We start from the raw sequence: 16,081 nt of genomic DNA, 5'->3' as shown, positions 1-16,081 counted from the left end.
GTACAAAAACACTGCAGCTTGATAAGGCACCCAAGAATATCAAACGCAATCTTCATTGTATCTCATGCCGCAACTTACCGCCTGATGTTCACTGTGGCTCTACGGTCATGTTATCTCGTCGATAACGCCGCGGACTCCAAATAAAATGCTGCGATTTGTATGGCTGCAATTTTTTGGCCTACCAGGGTTCCCGGCGTCTTTTTTCTTTAAGCGGCGGACCAGTAAAACAACCGGCTCATTAAACCTATTCTTTCGGCGAGTCATTACCGCTGAGATATAGGGTCCGGACGAATTCAAATATCGCGAAATGAAGGCTTGTGAACAGACCGCACTGTCACGGCCTTGATCTTGAGCAGATTGCTACGTCACGGGCAGTCGCGGGTGATGTTATGGCATTTTTGTTCTTTTCTGATGAGCGTGTGAGTGCCGGCCCGTGTTCTAGGCACACTCTGTTTTGGACGTGAGTTGGAGAACTTGAGTAAGCTGAGGGAAATTTTATAATCGCTATTGATCAGAACCAGTTGCTCCTTTCGCTTTTTGTAAAACCTGTTAAAACACAGCCGAATTGGTATTCACAAATTTACAAACCAGAGTCACATTTTTCGGCAACCACTGCGCAAAAGGTATTGTTCGTATAGCAGCCATATGTCTATATGTGGTATTTGCGCTTTGATTGATTGATTGCAGGGTTTAACGCGCCGACGCAACGCAGACGATGAGGCGCGCCGTAGTGGAGGGCTCCGGATTAATTTTGACCACCTGGGGATCTTTAACGTGCGCCGAAATCTCGTACACACGGGCGTTTTTGCTTTTCGCCTCCATCAGAAAAGCGGCCGCCGCGGCCGGGAATCGAACCCGCGACCTCGTGCTCAGCAGCGCAACGCCTTAGCCACGGTATTTGCGCTTTGTTTTCCCGCCATGCAAACCAATCCTTAATGAATCTTTGCCGTACGACCACTCAATTCCTTCGGGTCCGGGCTACTCAGATGGTGCTGTCGAACAAGTTAATCAAGCCGTGCGAAGGAGGAGCGCAAGGAACGCGAAACGACGCCAAAGCAGGCCCAAAGCACTCCGTGCCCAAAACTACCGTCGCCGAAGCAGACGACAAAAGCCGACGGAATGCGTTCCGCAAACGCGGCCGCCGGCGCACGGGGAACGCCGGCCGCTTAACCAGCCGCTAGGGTGCTTTGATGCCCGCACACTCCGCTGAGGGTGAGGACAGCCGCGTCGTCTGCTACGACGGCCGCCATTACGCCTTCCACCGTACCGGGGCAGCATGCGAAGCGCACTACCGCTTGCTGTGCTCGCGTATGGTCGGAAAGAAGTACACGTTCGCAAGCTTTTTTTTTTTGTGAAACTTGAACACCTCTTAGTACCTTTGTTGCCTAAATGTTAAATGGAACAAAGCACGTCATGTAAGCTGGCGGCCTGTGCTTGTACAATGTGCCGGAGGCTGACATAGATTTCGTTATTTTAAAAACGAATTTTTTTTGTTGGGGCGGAAACGACAGATTTTGGGTACGTTAGAAAGGTACCTATTTTCTTGGGGCAGTCTGAATTTCAAGGATCGTTTAAAGCATTTATATGCATGTCGGCAGCAGCCTATGTATATCAACAAAAATTTCACTGTTGTGAAGCTACCTAAGTGAGGCTCTGGGGGCTTATTTTGCTGTTTACGAGGATTGTTTAATTTATTATGAACGGCTTCATTCGTATTGTACTCTGAAATAGGGCCCCATGGCCAGAGATGCGGTCTCGAGACGTAGAGTATGGTGAAAATATCCTGTTAAGAAGAAATGAGAACTATATTATTGAAGCGAAGGTTTTTACGTCTTACTGATGGCGAATATCGCGTCAAAAACGCCCTGCAGGAAAGCCAGCTTTCTCTGACGACGTGAATGATCGTTTGTGAAGTGTAAGAAAAAAAAAACGCTTACAGCAATCAAAATCGAACTTGGGTCCCCCGCGTTCTTAACCCGACGCCTATCACAGAGCTCTATTCCGACACACTCGAAGATTGGATTTGGAGAGGGATGCATGGACGTGCAAAATGAGAAAACTAGTGTACTCCTCCGTCTAACGACGACGATGGTTGAACGTGAATCTTTCTTTATTGGAGCCTATGTTAATTCCCTGCGAGGCCATATGCACCCATTTAACCTTCAATTTCCTCTGATGTGAATTCTATGCCTCTATGAAGTCTACGTGAACTCTGCGTGCCGTACTCTTGAAGCTCGGCAACACAGTCAGGCGCCGTGAAATTTCCGTACTCGCTCGCCGGCACGCGACTCGAACTCTCTCCCCGTTTCCTGCCCTTGCATATAATTTTCTCCCCCCTCCACTTTCTAAATTCTCATCTGTTTAAAGGGACCCTGCAACACTTACCATCGACTACTCGGAATGTATTTCGGGGTAAAGTCTATTGTCCCAGCAATCTCCTCCCGCAAGAATGATGAAAATCCGTACATTATCACCGAAAGTAAGCGCGATGAAAAATTCCCATAAATGTTCCCTCTCAACTCAACCGCGGACAACACGACGAAAGCCGTGTGCTCTCTCCCGGAGAGAAGGGCGGCGCGCGGCGTTCTGTTCGGTGGCCTTGGATATGTCACAGCCGGGGAGTTTGGTCCTTTTCCCCGCAACCTGGACGAGTCTATTTCCGGCCTGGTGCCACAAAGAAGCAGGCATGGTGGCCTGCTCGCAAGCAAGCGGGCAGGCTGGTAGGGCGGTTTTGGAGCAATAAACGTTTGTTGTCGAGTGGGCTCGTTGAAAGTGGGATATTTAGTTTGTCACTCAAACTCCGCGCGCACTCAAAACAAAAGAAACACCAAAAGCATGCGGACAGATTCAGACATAGAGGAGGTTCATACACAGCGTCGACGACGGCTGATCGTCACAGGAAATGCCAGAATTTAGCCGCGAAGTTAACCAGCGACAGCCCATAGGACAGCCAGGACAGCCATGGCCCGATTGACGTCGCAGAGGCCATGCCAGGGGTGCATAATGAGGAGAATTGAAGAGAGGGCGGTTGGTTTTTCCACGTCTTTCACCCCGATTTGCGCGCTTACTGCTTCACGTGTACGTGTAATATTTGGCTCGGGTGTTCCTGGAAGTCTAATCTTAACGTTGCGCAGGTTTACTTGCAATGCACGAAGAGTGTTGCAGGGTCTCTAACTACACCTCCTGCGTCCCCATCTCTTGCCTACTTTTCTTCCAGCTCAACTCCGCCAGCACCCGGTCGGCGCGTACGCTGTCGGGGCGTGTTGGCGAGTGAGTGCGGCAATTTCACGACGCCTGCTTTCGGGCTGCGAGGCGGACAGTCACGACAGCGGCAGCCGGTCTCGCGAGCACAATAGCTGCGAAGCGCACTGCACGAAATGAACAGTCTCGGTTAGGAGGGAGATTTCACAGCGCTGCTGCCAAGGGAAAACTTTTCCGTGCAAGGACACTGAAAGTAGTCGCAATTCTTTTGAATGTGGTAGCACACTCGAGGCTTTTGAACCAGCATAAAATGTTATCGACAGGAGGGCTTCCGAATTCCATATACTACACCGGCTTCCTACTTGACGTATTTTCTTCAAGCGAAGTCGTTTAACACAAATACGCCGCACAGTACCCTACACGATGTTTGGCTGTCCTGCGTTTACATTGCGCACCTAAATAGAAACAACAGCGCCCTAAATAAGGCTTACCAGTCAGATTACGACGCACTCAAAAAAATGTTTACTTGCTCTGCAAACGTACGACGTATTGGTCGGATGCCCCCTGTCTCGTTTGATTTTAACGGTCCAAAGAAGCCTTCTTTTTGGGTCTTTTGGAAACCGGTACAACTTCCAACCGTTTCTCGAATGATTCGTGCACTGCGGCACGCAGCAGCCGAGCATGGTGATGCGGAGATGGGTGCATAAAACAGGAAGGGAATGAACACTGCCCAACAACACCACACACGCCAAGCACGAACTATCGGCCGCAGGCGTCAAAATGGCGGTCGCGCTAGCGCCGCAGCCGAGGCGGCGGCATCTGCCCTTCCAAAAAAATTCCCCCGCATTTCCCCGAGGGGGAGAATGTGAAAGTGCGAATGCACGGTTGTCGGCCCGCTTGCGGCGCTTGCGCTCGGCCCCCGCAGCCCACCGCCTCGCCGCCTTCTCTTCCATCTCTTCCATCGGGTTTGTAGTATCACGTGTACACCACGCAGTTATCAAGCCGCTATAACGCCGCTGAGTCGCCAACGCACGCCGCTGACGACGTAGTTTGAATGCGTTAAAGATATAAGGCGCGTCAACACTGATATCACCGTCGCGTCCTTGGCTTGATCGGTAGAGCGTCGCGCTGCGGCCGCAAAGTCCGCGGATCGAAACCTGGCGCCGGATGCTGTTTCTTTATAGAGGAGCACTGCGGACGCCGACGCCGCCGCCGGCGGTGGATGGTTTCGGGTCGCTTATAAAGTGTATTCACACTTAAAACTGACACCACTCTAAGCGGGGGCGCTGGCATCATCGAGGCACTCTAACAGCCGCCCATTTGCTGCTCCATCTACATTGTGCTCCGTGAGTGAAGGACATTAAGGGCCCGCCGGAGAGAGCGAAGTCGGCGCTACTGTTTAACTTGCTCGGTGGTTGGGTGCTTTGCCTTCTTTTTCCGTACATGCACCAGGCGGTTGTCTGAAAGGGGCAGGTTAGCGATGACGTTGACGGGAAAGTGTTCGCCCTTCTCCATTAAAATGCAGGTATTTGGGATGCCCGATAATGCGTCAGCAATAAAGAGATCTTTCCCCAGCGTTCACTGGACAATATGGGGTGCTTCTGCAGGTTGAGGCGCATGCGCCGCACTCGGAGGGGGCACGATACAACGGTGTATTAAAAATCGCTTCTAGCGGTTTGTGATCCGATTCCACTACACCTTGAGGCTGCCCAAATAGGTAGTCATGGACTTTTTCGCAACCGTACACAATAGCCAGCATTGCTTTTTTGATGTGAGCCTACCTATGCTGCGTTTATGTTAGAGAACGAGACGAATACGCTAGGGGTGGCCATTCTGAATTACCACTGCGCCAACTCCGCTTTGACTTGCGTCGACTGACAGTGTTATAGGTTGACCCTTTGTAAAGTACGCTATAACAGGAGATTTTGAAAGCGCCTCTCGGAGAGCCTTGAAGCTCTGTTGGTGGCGTTCCTCCCTAACCCATGGGACATCCTTTTTCAGAAGGTCTCGTAATAGAGCTGTAATCATCGACAAGTTTGCAATGAACCGGGAGACGAAATTGACCATACCCAGGAAGAAGGTCTGCAGCTCCTTCTTGTTGCTTGGCGCTTGAGCTTGAAGGATATCGTGCACCCTGTCAGGAGCCAAGCTCCGCCCATCACGTGTCACAAGGTGCCCTAGGTATCGGACAGTTTCCTGCAAAAAACGGCACTTCTTGCGATTTAGGCTTGAAGTTGGGCTGTCGGCATTGCTGCAGAACGTTTACCTGGTTCCTGTCATGTTCCTCTTCGGTACGGCCCCACACAAGAATGTCGTCAATTACGACTGCGAAACCTTTGAGGCCTTCTATAAGCTTGTGCGTTGCACGCTGAAAAACATACGGAGCAGACGAGATTCCGAAAGGCATGCGTAGAAACCGGTACAGGTCGTGAGGAGTAGTTGTTGTGCAAATTCGAGAGCTCTCGTCATCGAGCTTTATTTTCCAGAACCCTGACGCAGCGTCTAGTGTTGAAAAATACCGAGCACCTGCAAGGGAGGGCGCGTCATCTTCCAAAGTTGGCCAGGGGTAGTGTTCCCTCAGAAGAGCTTTGTTTAGTTCTGTAGGGTCCAGGAAAATTCGCGTCTTACCGTTCTTTTCGTCTACCACCGTGTGGCTAGACCACTGCGTTGGCTCGGTTACGTTTTTGATCAGCTGCGTCTCTTCCATACGGCCGAGCTGCGCTTTAGTTTTTTCCTGAAGCGCTATTGGGATCTTTCTCTCTGGCCCAATCACGCCTTTGGATTAAGCTTTATGCTATAGGCAACACCTGTGAGCATGCCTGGGCCGTTGAATACGTCCTCGTAAGGTTTCGCAACTTCGAAAAGCTTTGGTTGCTCCACCTCTGCGACTCTGGGCAGTTTAACCAAGCTGTTCCGCGACAGAACCAATGAGTGTTACATCGTCTTCGACGATGAAGAAAGTAGTTTCTAGGCAAGCCTCAGTTCCGGCGACAACCAAGCCTATGTGTCGTCTTGCCTTTTAAAGCAAAGCTTTCTACCTCTACCCCACAAGGGTTTTCTCGCGACCGTTGGTGTCATCAGAAAACTTCCGCCAAAAAATAAAAGAATTAACTTGCACAGCCAGGAATGGAACCTGGAACTAGTAGAATAACAAATCGAGAGCCCATTGTCTCACCGATTTAGCTACGAGCCCACTTTTTCTTTCTTTATTAACTTTCTCACACACAATACACGTCACGGATAGATTAAAAACCGTCAGCCGAACTTCGGCTGACGGAAAAACTTAAAATGAACATCAAACGTACACAGTTCTTCTAGTACAGGTAGCCATTCCATATCGGGCGTCTGCAACTTGTGCACTTCATAGAGCAAACTAATACTCTGTGCAAAGTATTTGCTCACAGTGAGGGCGTGCGGGTCAGCGTGGAGCACTGCCATCCTCGACCTCCAAAAGACATGCAATCCTAGAGCCATGATGTCATACGGCACACTGTTGTCACTAGTAACGCAAAGAAATCGTATGCCTTGGGGTGAAACGGGCAGGTCTATCTTTAAGGTCCTTTGCAACACATACCAGAAAAAGATGGCGTCTCAACACTCCGTGTGAAACGGGCTCAACAGTTTCTGGTTTGTTGCACAAAGTGCACGTTGTAGGACCAGCGACAAACAAACCTTTCTGCTGCATCCACGTCTTAACGGGAGTGTGCCGGTGTGTTTTTTAAAGAAAAAAAACGGCAAAGGACCCAACCACCAAGCAAGTTAAACAGTAGCGCCGACTTGGCTCTCTCCGGCAGGCCCTTAATGTCCTTCACTCACGGAGCACAATGTAGATGGAGCAGCAAATGGGCGGCTGGTAGAGTGCCTCGATGATGCCAGCGCCCCCGCTTAGAGTGGTGTCAGCTTTTGGAAGGGCAGATGCCGCCGCCTCGGCTGCGGCGCCAGCGCGACCGCCATTTTGACGCCTGCGGCCGATAGTTCGTGCTTGGCGTGTGTGGTGTTGTTGGGCAGTGTTCATTCCCTTCCTGTTTTATGCACCCATCTCCGTATCACCATGCTCGTCTGCTGCGTGCCGCAGTGCACGAATCATTCGAGAAACGGTTGGAAGTTGTGCCGGTTTCCAAAAAACATCCCCCTCGCGAGGGGCGCGATCAAATGCAGAGCATTTCTGCGGGGGGGGGGCGCCTGCAAGTCGTATGGATTACGTATTGGTTGTTGTTGTAATTGTTGTCTTCCAGCGTAGGCATTGTCGATGAAGTCGATGGTGAAACGTGCCGTGAACCCCCTGCCGCGGCTATGACGCAACGTGGAGCGGCTATGACGCAACGCGGCGCGGCTATGACGCAACACAATCCAACACAATCCACTTTAATCCAATCCAATCGAACTCCAAGCCAATCCAATCGAATTCAATCCAATGCCCCTCGCGAGAGAGTGTTATAGCGCCGAAATCGCCCCCACGCGAACGCGTGATGCTGACGTCACGATCACGCCACAGATGTTAGCGACCGCAGCGCGCGCGAACCGACCGCGGCGAGAGAGCGCGATGCGAGCGCCCCACCTGTTTTTGCGCGCGAACCTAACGCGGCGAGAGAGGGTGTTGCGCACGTCCCCACCTGTTGTGCGCCCGAACCGAACGCGGCGAGAGAGGGCGTTGCGAGCGGAGAGAAGGCGAGGAGGACGCGGGGGAGAGGGCGCACCTCTGGCCGACGGTTGAATGAGTCAAGGATATAAGGCACGTTCGTAACCTTCCGTTCTGTGTCGGCTTTGTGGCTCAGTTGGTACAGTACCGTGCACCTTGCGTTCCGCCCGCAGAGTCGTAAGATCGAAACCTGGCGCCGGCAAGTATTATTTTTTTATATAGTGTAGGGGGAGCGATGCGGACGCGGACTACGGACGCCAACGCGGGTGACATCGTGAGTTACTGAAATGCTCTGCATTTAAAAGGTTTTCACGGATGCTGGGACGGCCATCTTTTTAACCCGATATACCAAGTCCTGGCCAGGAACAGATCGATACACTGATCGGTAAAGTGGCACAGGTAACAACACATCCTTTCAGTATTTTGTAAGAGCCTTTCTTGACACAGCTGCTAAGTACTCCAGTGAAAACCGCATTGCTAGAGACCTGAAAGAGTGTACAATCTCCTTCATATAGCCTTTAGGGCTGCTACAGCTTTCGTCTGCGGACGAGACAATTTATGTTGGCAAGGCTTTTGACAGCACACTTTGTAACAATGTTCGCAGAAACGGTCATTCGTATCCCTTAAGAACAAAAACCGATTAACAAGCTGGCGAATGTAAACGTGACACAACCCAACCCCGCCCTCCTTAAAACGCTGGAAAAGATTGGTTCGGCTTGAACGCTCCCAAACTGAAGACGAAGTGAACACGGCAAACACACGATGTATTTTCTGAACTTGAACTCTCGAACAATGAATGACTTGGATCACGTAACACAGCTTTGCTAAAAGAAAAAGTTTGCAAACTGTGGCACGTGCGAAAACAGACAAAGGTCGACCTCCCCACTTGGTTGTCTTTTCACGCAGCCTCACCGCTTCGGATTCCCAGTTATCGCGGCTATCCTGATGGCTGTCCAGGGGAACTCCGAGATAACTCACTGGTGTGCGTAACCATAGCACATTTTCAAAAACTGATAGTGCTGCCGCCCCTCCCCATTAAAAAACTCCACACACTTTGCCTAATTAACAGAACACTTTGTAACGCGACAAACTTTTTTTGTTATCATTATTGCGTTGTTGATGCTTTCCTTGGCCTCGCAAAATACAGCCACGTCATATGCATATGGTAATAGCCTGACCTCACTCGAGTGGAGACGGAACCCGGGCAAACCATCATCATTGATTATGCGCAAACAAAAACGTTCCAAAAAAATCTCAAACAACAAGGGAGAGGCAGGGCATCCCTGTTTCACAGGAGATAGCTACCACCCCAGGCGGAGACCGAACAGACCGCTGGTGCATTCACCAAGCACATCTGCGGCTTTACCCCCTGCATTCTCGCTGAATGCCACGTGATAGCGTCACGCGACCTCTTGCGCCAGTGTGTGCTAAGCCCACGGGACCTGTAGCAGCCGTGTGCACGCCTTACGCATGCGCTGGGAGTTATAAAAATTAAAAAAAGTCACACCAACGCATGGCATCTCACTTCTCGTACACGAACGTGCTAAAGCCTGTGAGCTCCAATGTTCACGTAAAAATCACAACTCCTTGCCGTCCGCCCTCACGCCAAACGACACATCAAGGAACACAACCAAGTACACCTTGATGGCCAGGCCATCATTCGAAGCCCCAGCATCAAGATCCTGGGCCTACATCTCCAGGCCAACACAGAGTGACGTATCCTTGCAGCGCCTCAAAAGCAGCATCAATCAAATCATAGACATGATCAGGCGAGTTGCCACCAAGAAGAGAGGCCTCAAGGAATCCGATGCCTTTCGAATATTTCAAGCTTTTGTCTTTTGGAGAATGACTTACGTCAACTTCCGGTCTTCTCGGCAGGGAGGACATAAAGATGCTTTATATAATGATTAGAAAGGCGGTTGAGCAGGCCATTGCTCTTCGCATGAGTGCGTCCACAAAGAGGCTGTTTACCACGGGGCTCCGCAGCATGGTAGAACAGCTCACAGAGGGCCATATTTCTAACAAGAAGCTCCGATTGAGCAGAACTGTGGCGCATCGCCGCATCCTTCACCATATTGGCTGGGCTTGATGTATTCCCGGTGAAGTCCGTTTGATGTACTCCCGCTTGATGAAGTCCGCTTGATGGACTCGCAGATTTTTGGCGACAAGAACTTAGGATGGTCTTTTTTCTTAAAAAAATGAACCGCTCACACGACGAGGGTCGCCGACCAGCACGGGCTCAAGCCCTCAACACCACCCTCGCTGGGGATCATGCAGTTATCTACACAGATCCCTTCCAACATCGAGGGAAGCAGAACGCCATCATAATTGCTACCTCCAGAACCAACCACCTTGCGTGTGCCTTACTCAAGACCCAAGACATGACGGCAACAGATGGGGCAGCCATCGCTTTGGCTGCCTTTTACCGGTAGTCACCGATTCCCAACAAGCCTACCGAAATTACCAGTCGGGTTGGGTGTCTCGACCTGCGCTGCGTGTGCTAAAAAACCACTCCCGAAACGGTTCCATTCAGCTCATCTGGACACCCGCTCGCGCTTCCTTGGGGACCAAAAAATACGCCCGCCAACAAGCCTGGGCTTTTACCCCCCGTGCTATGGAGCTCCACGAGAACAGTAACCCATTTGTCACGTACAGGGAGATGACCCAGCATTATCGCCTTCAGAGACAGACGCTACCTTCGCCTTACGCTGACCTTTCCAGAGAACAACAAACTACTCTACGGCACATGCAATCTGGTTCCTTCCCACACCCGACGCGTCTTCACTTAATGCACCCGAATCGCTACGACGCTGAATGTAAATTTTGCTCAGAAGTAGGAACACTCCGCCAGATAATTGGGGTGTGCGACCCTCCTCTCTTTCCGTCTACTACTGAACAAGAGCAAGAGGAGATGCTGCTGTCCAGCCCCTCTCTGCCTACCCAGCTTCAGCTGGTGGGCAGAACACAGTCGGCGCGGAGTGCATATGGACTACAGTGAAGAAAAAACCATTCCCCTGGGCCGCACTCTGGGCTGTTCAGAAATCTGAATAGAGGTATTTCGTCCTCCTCCCCCATTTTCTCCTTCTCCCTGTTCTCCTCCTCTTGATCCTCTTCCGTCTCCGCCACCCATCTCACCGTCTCCGTCCGTGGTGGCAGAGACGGAGACGTGAGATCATTTAACACCGGGTTTGAGCTTCCTTTCACTTTATAAAAAAAAGAGTTTGCACGTAACTCAAAATGATGCAGGCGAAAAGTAAAAACGCCCGTGTGTACGAGATTTCGGCGCACGTTAAAGATCCCCAGGTGGTCAAAATTAATCTGGTGCCCTCCACTATGTCGCGCCTCATCGCCTGCGTTGCGTCGGTGTGTTAAACCCTACAATAAATCAATCATTCAAACTCAAAGAGTTTTCGACACAACTCAACGAAACAACGTTCATGCATAATGCATTGACTTAATGTTACCAAGAATATCTCCTTTAAGTAATAAAGGTTGTGGTTAAGTGCATTTCACTTCTCTCTGTTCCAACTGTTTGTAGAGCGACGTGAGTGAATTTAAGTTACGTCACGTGGGTAATCGTTGTGGGTGCCGTTTACAGCTTTGCTTTCCAAGCACATTCACGGGGTGGATTGGCGGGAATTTTTTTTCTAGTGACCAAAACACGTGTTCAGCAAGAAGTCGCAACTCTCGTCTCTTTTGTAGGTTATTTCAAGCAGTTTTTTTTCCGCTATCACCGAACAATTGGCGCCGGTGTCAACTTTGCACAAGAGGGGCGTCGATTCTATTTTCACTGTCGCTGACCAGCGGAAGCCTTTCTTGGCGTTTCGTGATAACGCGTCAATCCAGAAATTTTCTGCCTGTGCTTCAACTGCTGTAAGTCTGTCTGTGCTTGCTCGCGACTTATCATTTCTCGCTCTGCATGCGACAGCAAAATGATTTCTTTGGCTACAATTGTTGCATGTGGGTCCTCTCGCCGAACATCTGCAATTGGCCTAGTGTATCTGGCACACCGGCCGCAACGCCTCATTGCTTTCTCGGAGACAGCATTAATATGCGATTTGCCCTGCGCCCCTGCTCGAATTGCCTCGCACTGCTCTTTGCCCCGTTTCCGGGTGCGGCAGATTTCCACAGTTTTGGCAAAATTTGCGTTCTTCGAAATAAGCCTTTCCTGCAACATTTTATCGTTCACTCCAGAAATAATCGTACTCCGCAGCACGCGTCCTTCCATTTCGCCAAATTCGCAACTCTTGGCCAATACTATCAGTTCCGTTGGCCAGTCAATAAAGCTTTCTCAGTCACGCTGGTCCCGTATTCCAAAACGATACTCGTGGTACGCTAGGTTAAGTGACGGCTTGTAGAATGCTTCAAACTTCTTCATTAGGACTGCTAAACCCGACTTTTCTTCGCCTTTGTCAAACGCAAACGGGCTGTAGGTTTATGAGCATTGTCTCCAACAACCATGAGGAAGGTGGGGGCCTGTACCTCTTTAGACTGCTGGTTCAGGTAGGTAGCCATGGCGAACAGCTCGAACTCTTGCTTCCACATTGTCCAGCTCTGCCAGACGTCCCGGGAGGTATTCAGGGCTCTTGGGGGTGAAAGTGGCGTGGTGACCGGGGCTACTGGCGTCCCGGGATGCTGGCGTGGGGGTCGGCCATGGCGAACTTCTGCGAAGCGAAGCTGGAAGCCGCCCGGCGTGGCTTGCTATCTCGTAGCTCCACTGCTCGTGGTCGCCGCTGCCGCCGCTCTTGCTATTGGCTGTTGTCGCTCTTACCGGCCGCTGCTGCCACCATGCAGCACGCACGAAGGCTGGTCTGGCAATGAGCGTTTATTGACAGAGACGGGCGCTTATATACACGGTCGCGTAGGAGGCGTGCCACAAGATACAGGCAAGCGTGTATGACCGCGCACGGTTGCAGTTCACAACCAGGTAACACTTCTGCGGAGCGGGGAGGTGACTGATTTCGGCGACGCCTGAGTAGACGTCTGTGGCACGTTCTCTGCGCTTCGAGCTGCTGACGTGTCAACAGAGCCCCGGCCAGCAAGAGCGTTTGCCCTGTTCTAACCATTTTTGTATGCTCTCTAGAAGGCACCAGCCAAGGCAACGATGCATGACGATCTATATTGACGATAAGCTTCATGAGCACCACACACAGAAGCGACAGGTGTTCCTTCGTGTTATTCTGAGACATTTTTTCTACACTGCGAATCATTTCATACTTCTATGTGCTGCTCAAACAATCAACCTATTATAAACCGTTTCAGCCAGCAATGTTGCATGACTTTGTTTTAATAATTATTGTACGCAAGCCACTTCATGTCAATGTCAGAAATGCACAACATGGTCACCAAAGCCGTTCTGTTAGTATTCTTTATGATTGTTCGCTGTATTGCTAAGCTCTTTAGGACTCACTGTCATACTCTGTGACGCTTTTTTATGCTTTATTGTACTTTTTTTAAACCAACTACATTATCCCGCGATATTTGCATCATTGCTAACTAAATAAACAAAATACTCGTAAAGGTCAAGTTCCTGGTGCACGGTGGTCACTCCCTTCACTGTGGTATGACAAATCACCAACGTGATGTTCCACGGCGCCAACAGGCCCACAAGCCTCACACACCGCGAATCTGACAACGACGAAAATGTGTGCACCGTAAGAAGTGCAAGTGACGACATCAGGATACAGGCACCAGGTTAAAGAGACAGACAACCGATTTTTGTGGAGTGCATATCCCCCAACTCATTCGAAATCGAGTTTTATATACTGGGGCGACCAAAAGGAGTTTCAGATAAACAGGCGAAAATATATTTAATTTTGCGTAAAATTTCTCAAGGCCTAAAGTACTTCAAGAGTGGAAGCCATGTAGTGTCTAAGCGTGAGACTAGCGTATGTGTCCAAACAACTCCGTCATCAAATTCTTGCCGTAGTCTTTCGGATAGCTGTACACGTTCACCACGAACACCCCTTGCTTGCATCGCCAGCTGGGCACGATCTGGATGCAGACGTGCTCGCACTTGCCCTTCGAAGGTACACACCCCGCACTGACCGAAGGCGTTGGCGTAGGCCCTATACCCCGGCCGGGTCAGGTCTTGTTTCTTGTACCATGATTACGTCCGGCTTTTTGACGAACCTTTGCGTGTTGCTTGAGCATCGCACTCTTTTGGTGAAGCTTTGGCAGTTCCACTGCCAGACAGTTAGCGACTGCGTCGCCGCTCTCGACCTTACGGCCCAATGGGACAGCCTTTGCATGGTTCTTGCGCTGGTGTTTGCTGCACTTGCTCATGGAAATACGGGTGATCAGTGAACTGCGCTGCAAACATGGGACTTCATACCATGGTGTTGCGCTGGTGTTTGCTGCACTTGCTCATGGAAATACGGGTGATCAGTGAACTGCGCCGCAAACGTGGGACTTTATACCATGCGTCTCAACGTCGGCTCCATGTAAAGGAACCGCTCGTTCAAGCTGCTCTGAGATATCGCTATTGCCGTGATCATTTCTTCCAGTCTGGCAAACCGCTGCTCTGACGCCGAGGCCATGTCCGACGCCGTGGCCGTCAGAATCTCGAGATGGGCTTCGTAATTCCGCTTTGTCGCCCTTTCTGCCCGCTTCTTCGGTGTCTTAAGCCCGTTCTACATGGGGCGAATGTCGCTTGCGAATTCGCAGTTGCGGCGCTGCCCGTGCGCCAAAACGATTTATTTCCCCATTTTCAATGCTGCGACATATTGCCAAATGGTAAGCGGCGTTCACAAGAGAAGTTCGACTGTTCCAAACATTTGGGAACTCTCCACAGCAACGAGAATAGATCGTTTTTGTGCACGAGCAGCGCCGCAGCTGCGAATTCACAAGCGAAATTCACCTCATGTAGAACGGGCTTCAGACGTTTCGTCTTCTACTTCATCCCGGACGATCTCCATCCCTCGTTTGGATTTTTTTTCTCTCTTGTTGTTGGTATAGTTGCTTGTTCTGACTCTCTTGACTTGGTTGCTGCCTTTACTCGGTTGCTGCCTTCACGCCTTCACGGCGTGAAGGACTTGCGCTTGGTGACGTCACGTCACACCACCTGCGCCTCCCAGCTGCGGCAAGGAGCCCGCTGACAGCGCGTGCTACCCCTTCCGCTCCACGGCGTTTTTTCGTTCCCCCCGTCTTCGCACTACGAACGATATATTTATTGTCGCTCTGCAGGCCCTGTCCCCAATCGGGTGGCGTTGGCCGCATAATTCGCACTTTGGGATGCATCTGTGGCTGCCTCTTTGGCTACTTGTACCGCACTCCGGGCAAACCTTTGCGGTGGGTGCCGGACACACCTCACGGCGATGCCCGACTTTGCGACAGCTCCAGCACAACTCAATTTGCTTGCTGTACAGGTTAAACTTGTTGAGCGTCGACCCGTATCCCACGTATCTTGGGACTTTGTCGCTCTCGAAGGCGACGCTGACCGTCACCGAAATGCCTATGTGCTTGGCCCCCACCACTGTCGGGTTCTATTTGGTCAAAGTTTGCTCCACGATCTCTTTCTCGCTGTCTTCCACGTAATTCTTTTAATAACTCATTCCACTGTGCCGTGAGTGGCCATTCCGTACACATTGACTTCATACTTCGCTCCTTAATCCCCTATCTATGTATCTCGAACGTATTTTTCCACTCTTTTCGCGTTGGGTGTGCTGGCCATGATATTATTCTGTTGAAAATTAGGGAACGCCATGTCGTCTTCCCGCTGTGTCTTCTCGACATTCGCGGCCGCCATGATGCCCGCCACGACGACCACCACGACGACCGCCACGCCTCCCTTCGCTATGTATATCCCTTCGCGCGGTCTCAAGACGATCTTGATTTCTTCTGTAGACACATTCGGCATGCCGGTGGCCCGAATGACAATGACCTCCTTCCTCACCTTTCTTCCTCGCGTAGTCTTGTCGCTGAGTGCTGAATTCTCAATGCCGATAAAGGCGGTCGCCTCACCTTGGTCGTATTGTCGATTCAGGGCTTCTTTTTTCCGTGCCCGAAGATGTGAAGACATCCAGTCGATGTCTGGAACCCTTCGGGTGTAATTTTTCCGCTTTCCATTTCCACGCACATCTGAGTCGTTCCCCACTCTAACGCTGACTTGGCAGTCGAGTCTCCGGCCATCTCACTCGGCAAAGTGCCGGCAGTTAGGTTTAGCAAACTCTCAGCGCGTTAGGCTTAGCCGCACCACGTCAGCGACGAAAGTTAAAAGTACGACAAATTGCTTAAAAACGC

This window comes from Haemaphysalis longicornis, unplaced genomic scaffold, assembly GCF_048455015.1.
Source record: "Haemaphysalis longicornis isolate Haplotype H1 unplaced genomic scaffold, Haemaphysalis longicornis Haplotype H1 scaffold_5, whole genome shotgun sequence".
In the NCBI taxonomy this organism is placed as follows: domain Eukaryota; kingdom Metazoa; phylum Arthropoda; class Arachnida; order Ixodida; family Ixodidae; genus Haemaphysalis; species Haemaphysalis longicornis.
This window is presented reverse-complemented; position numbering follows the sequence as displayed.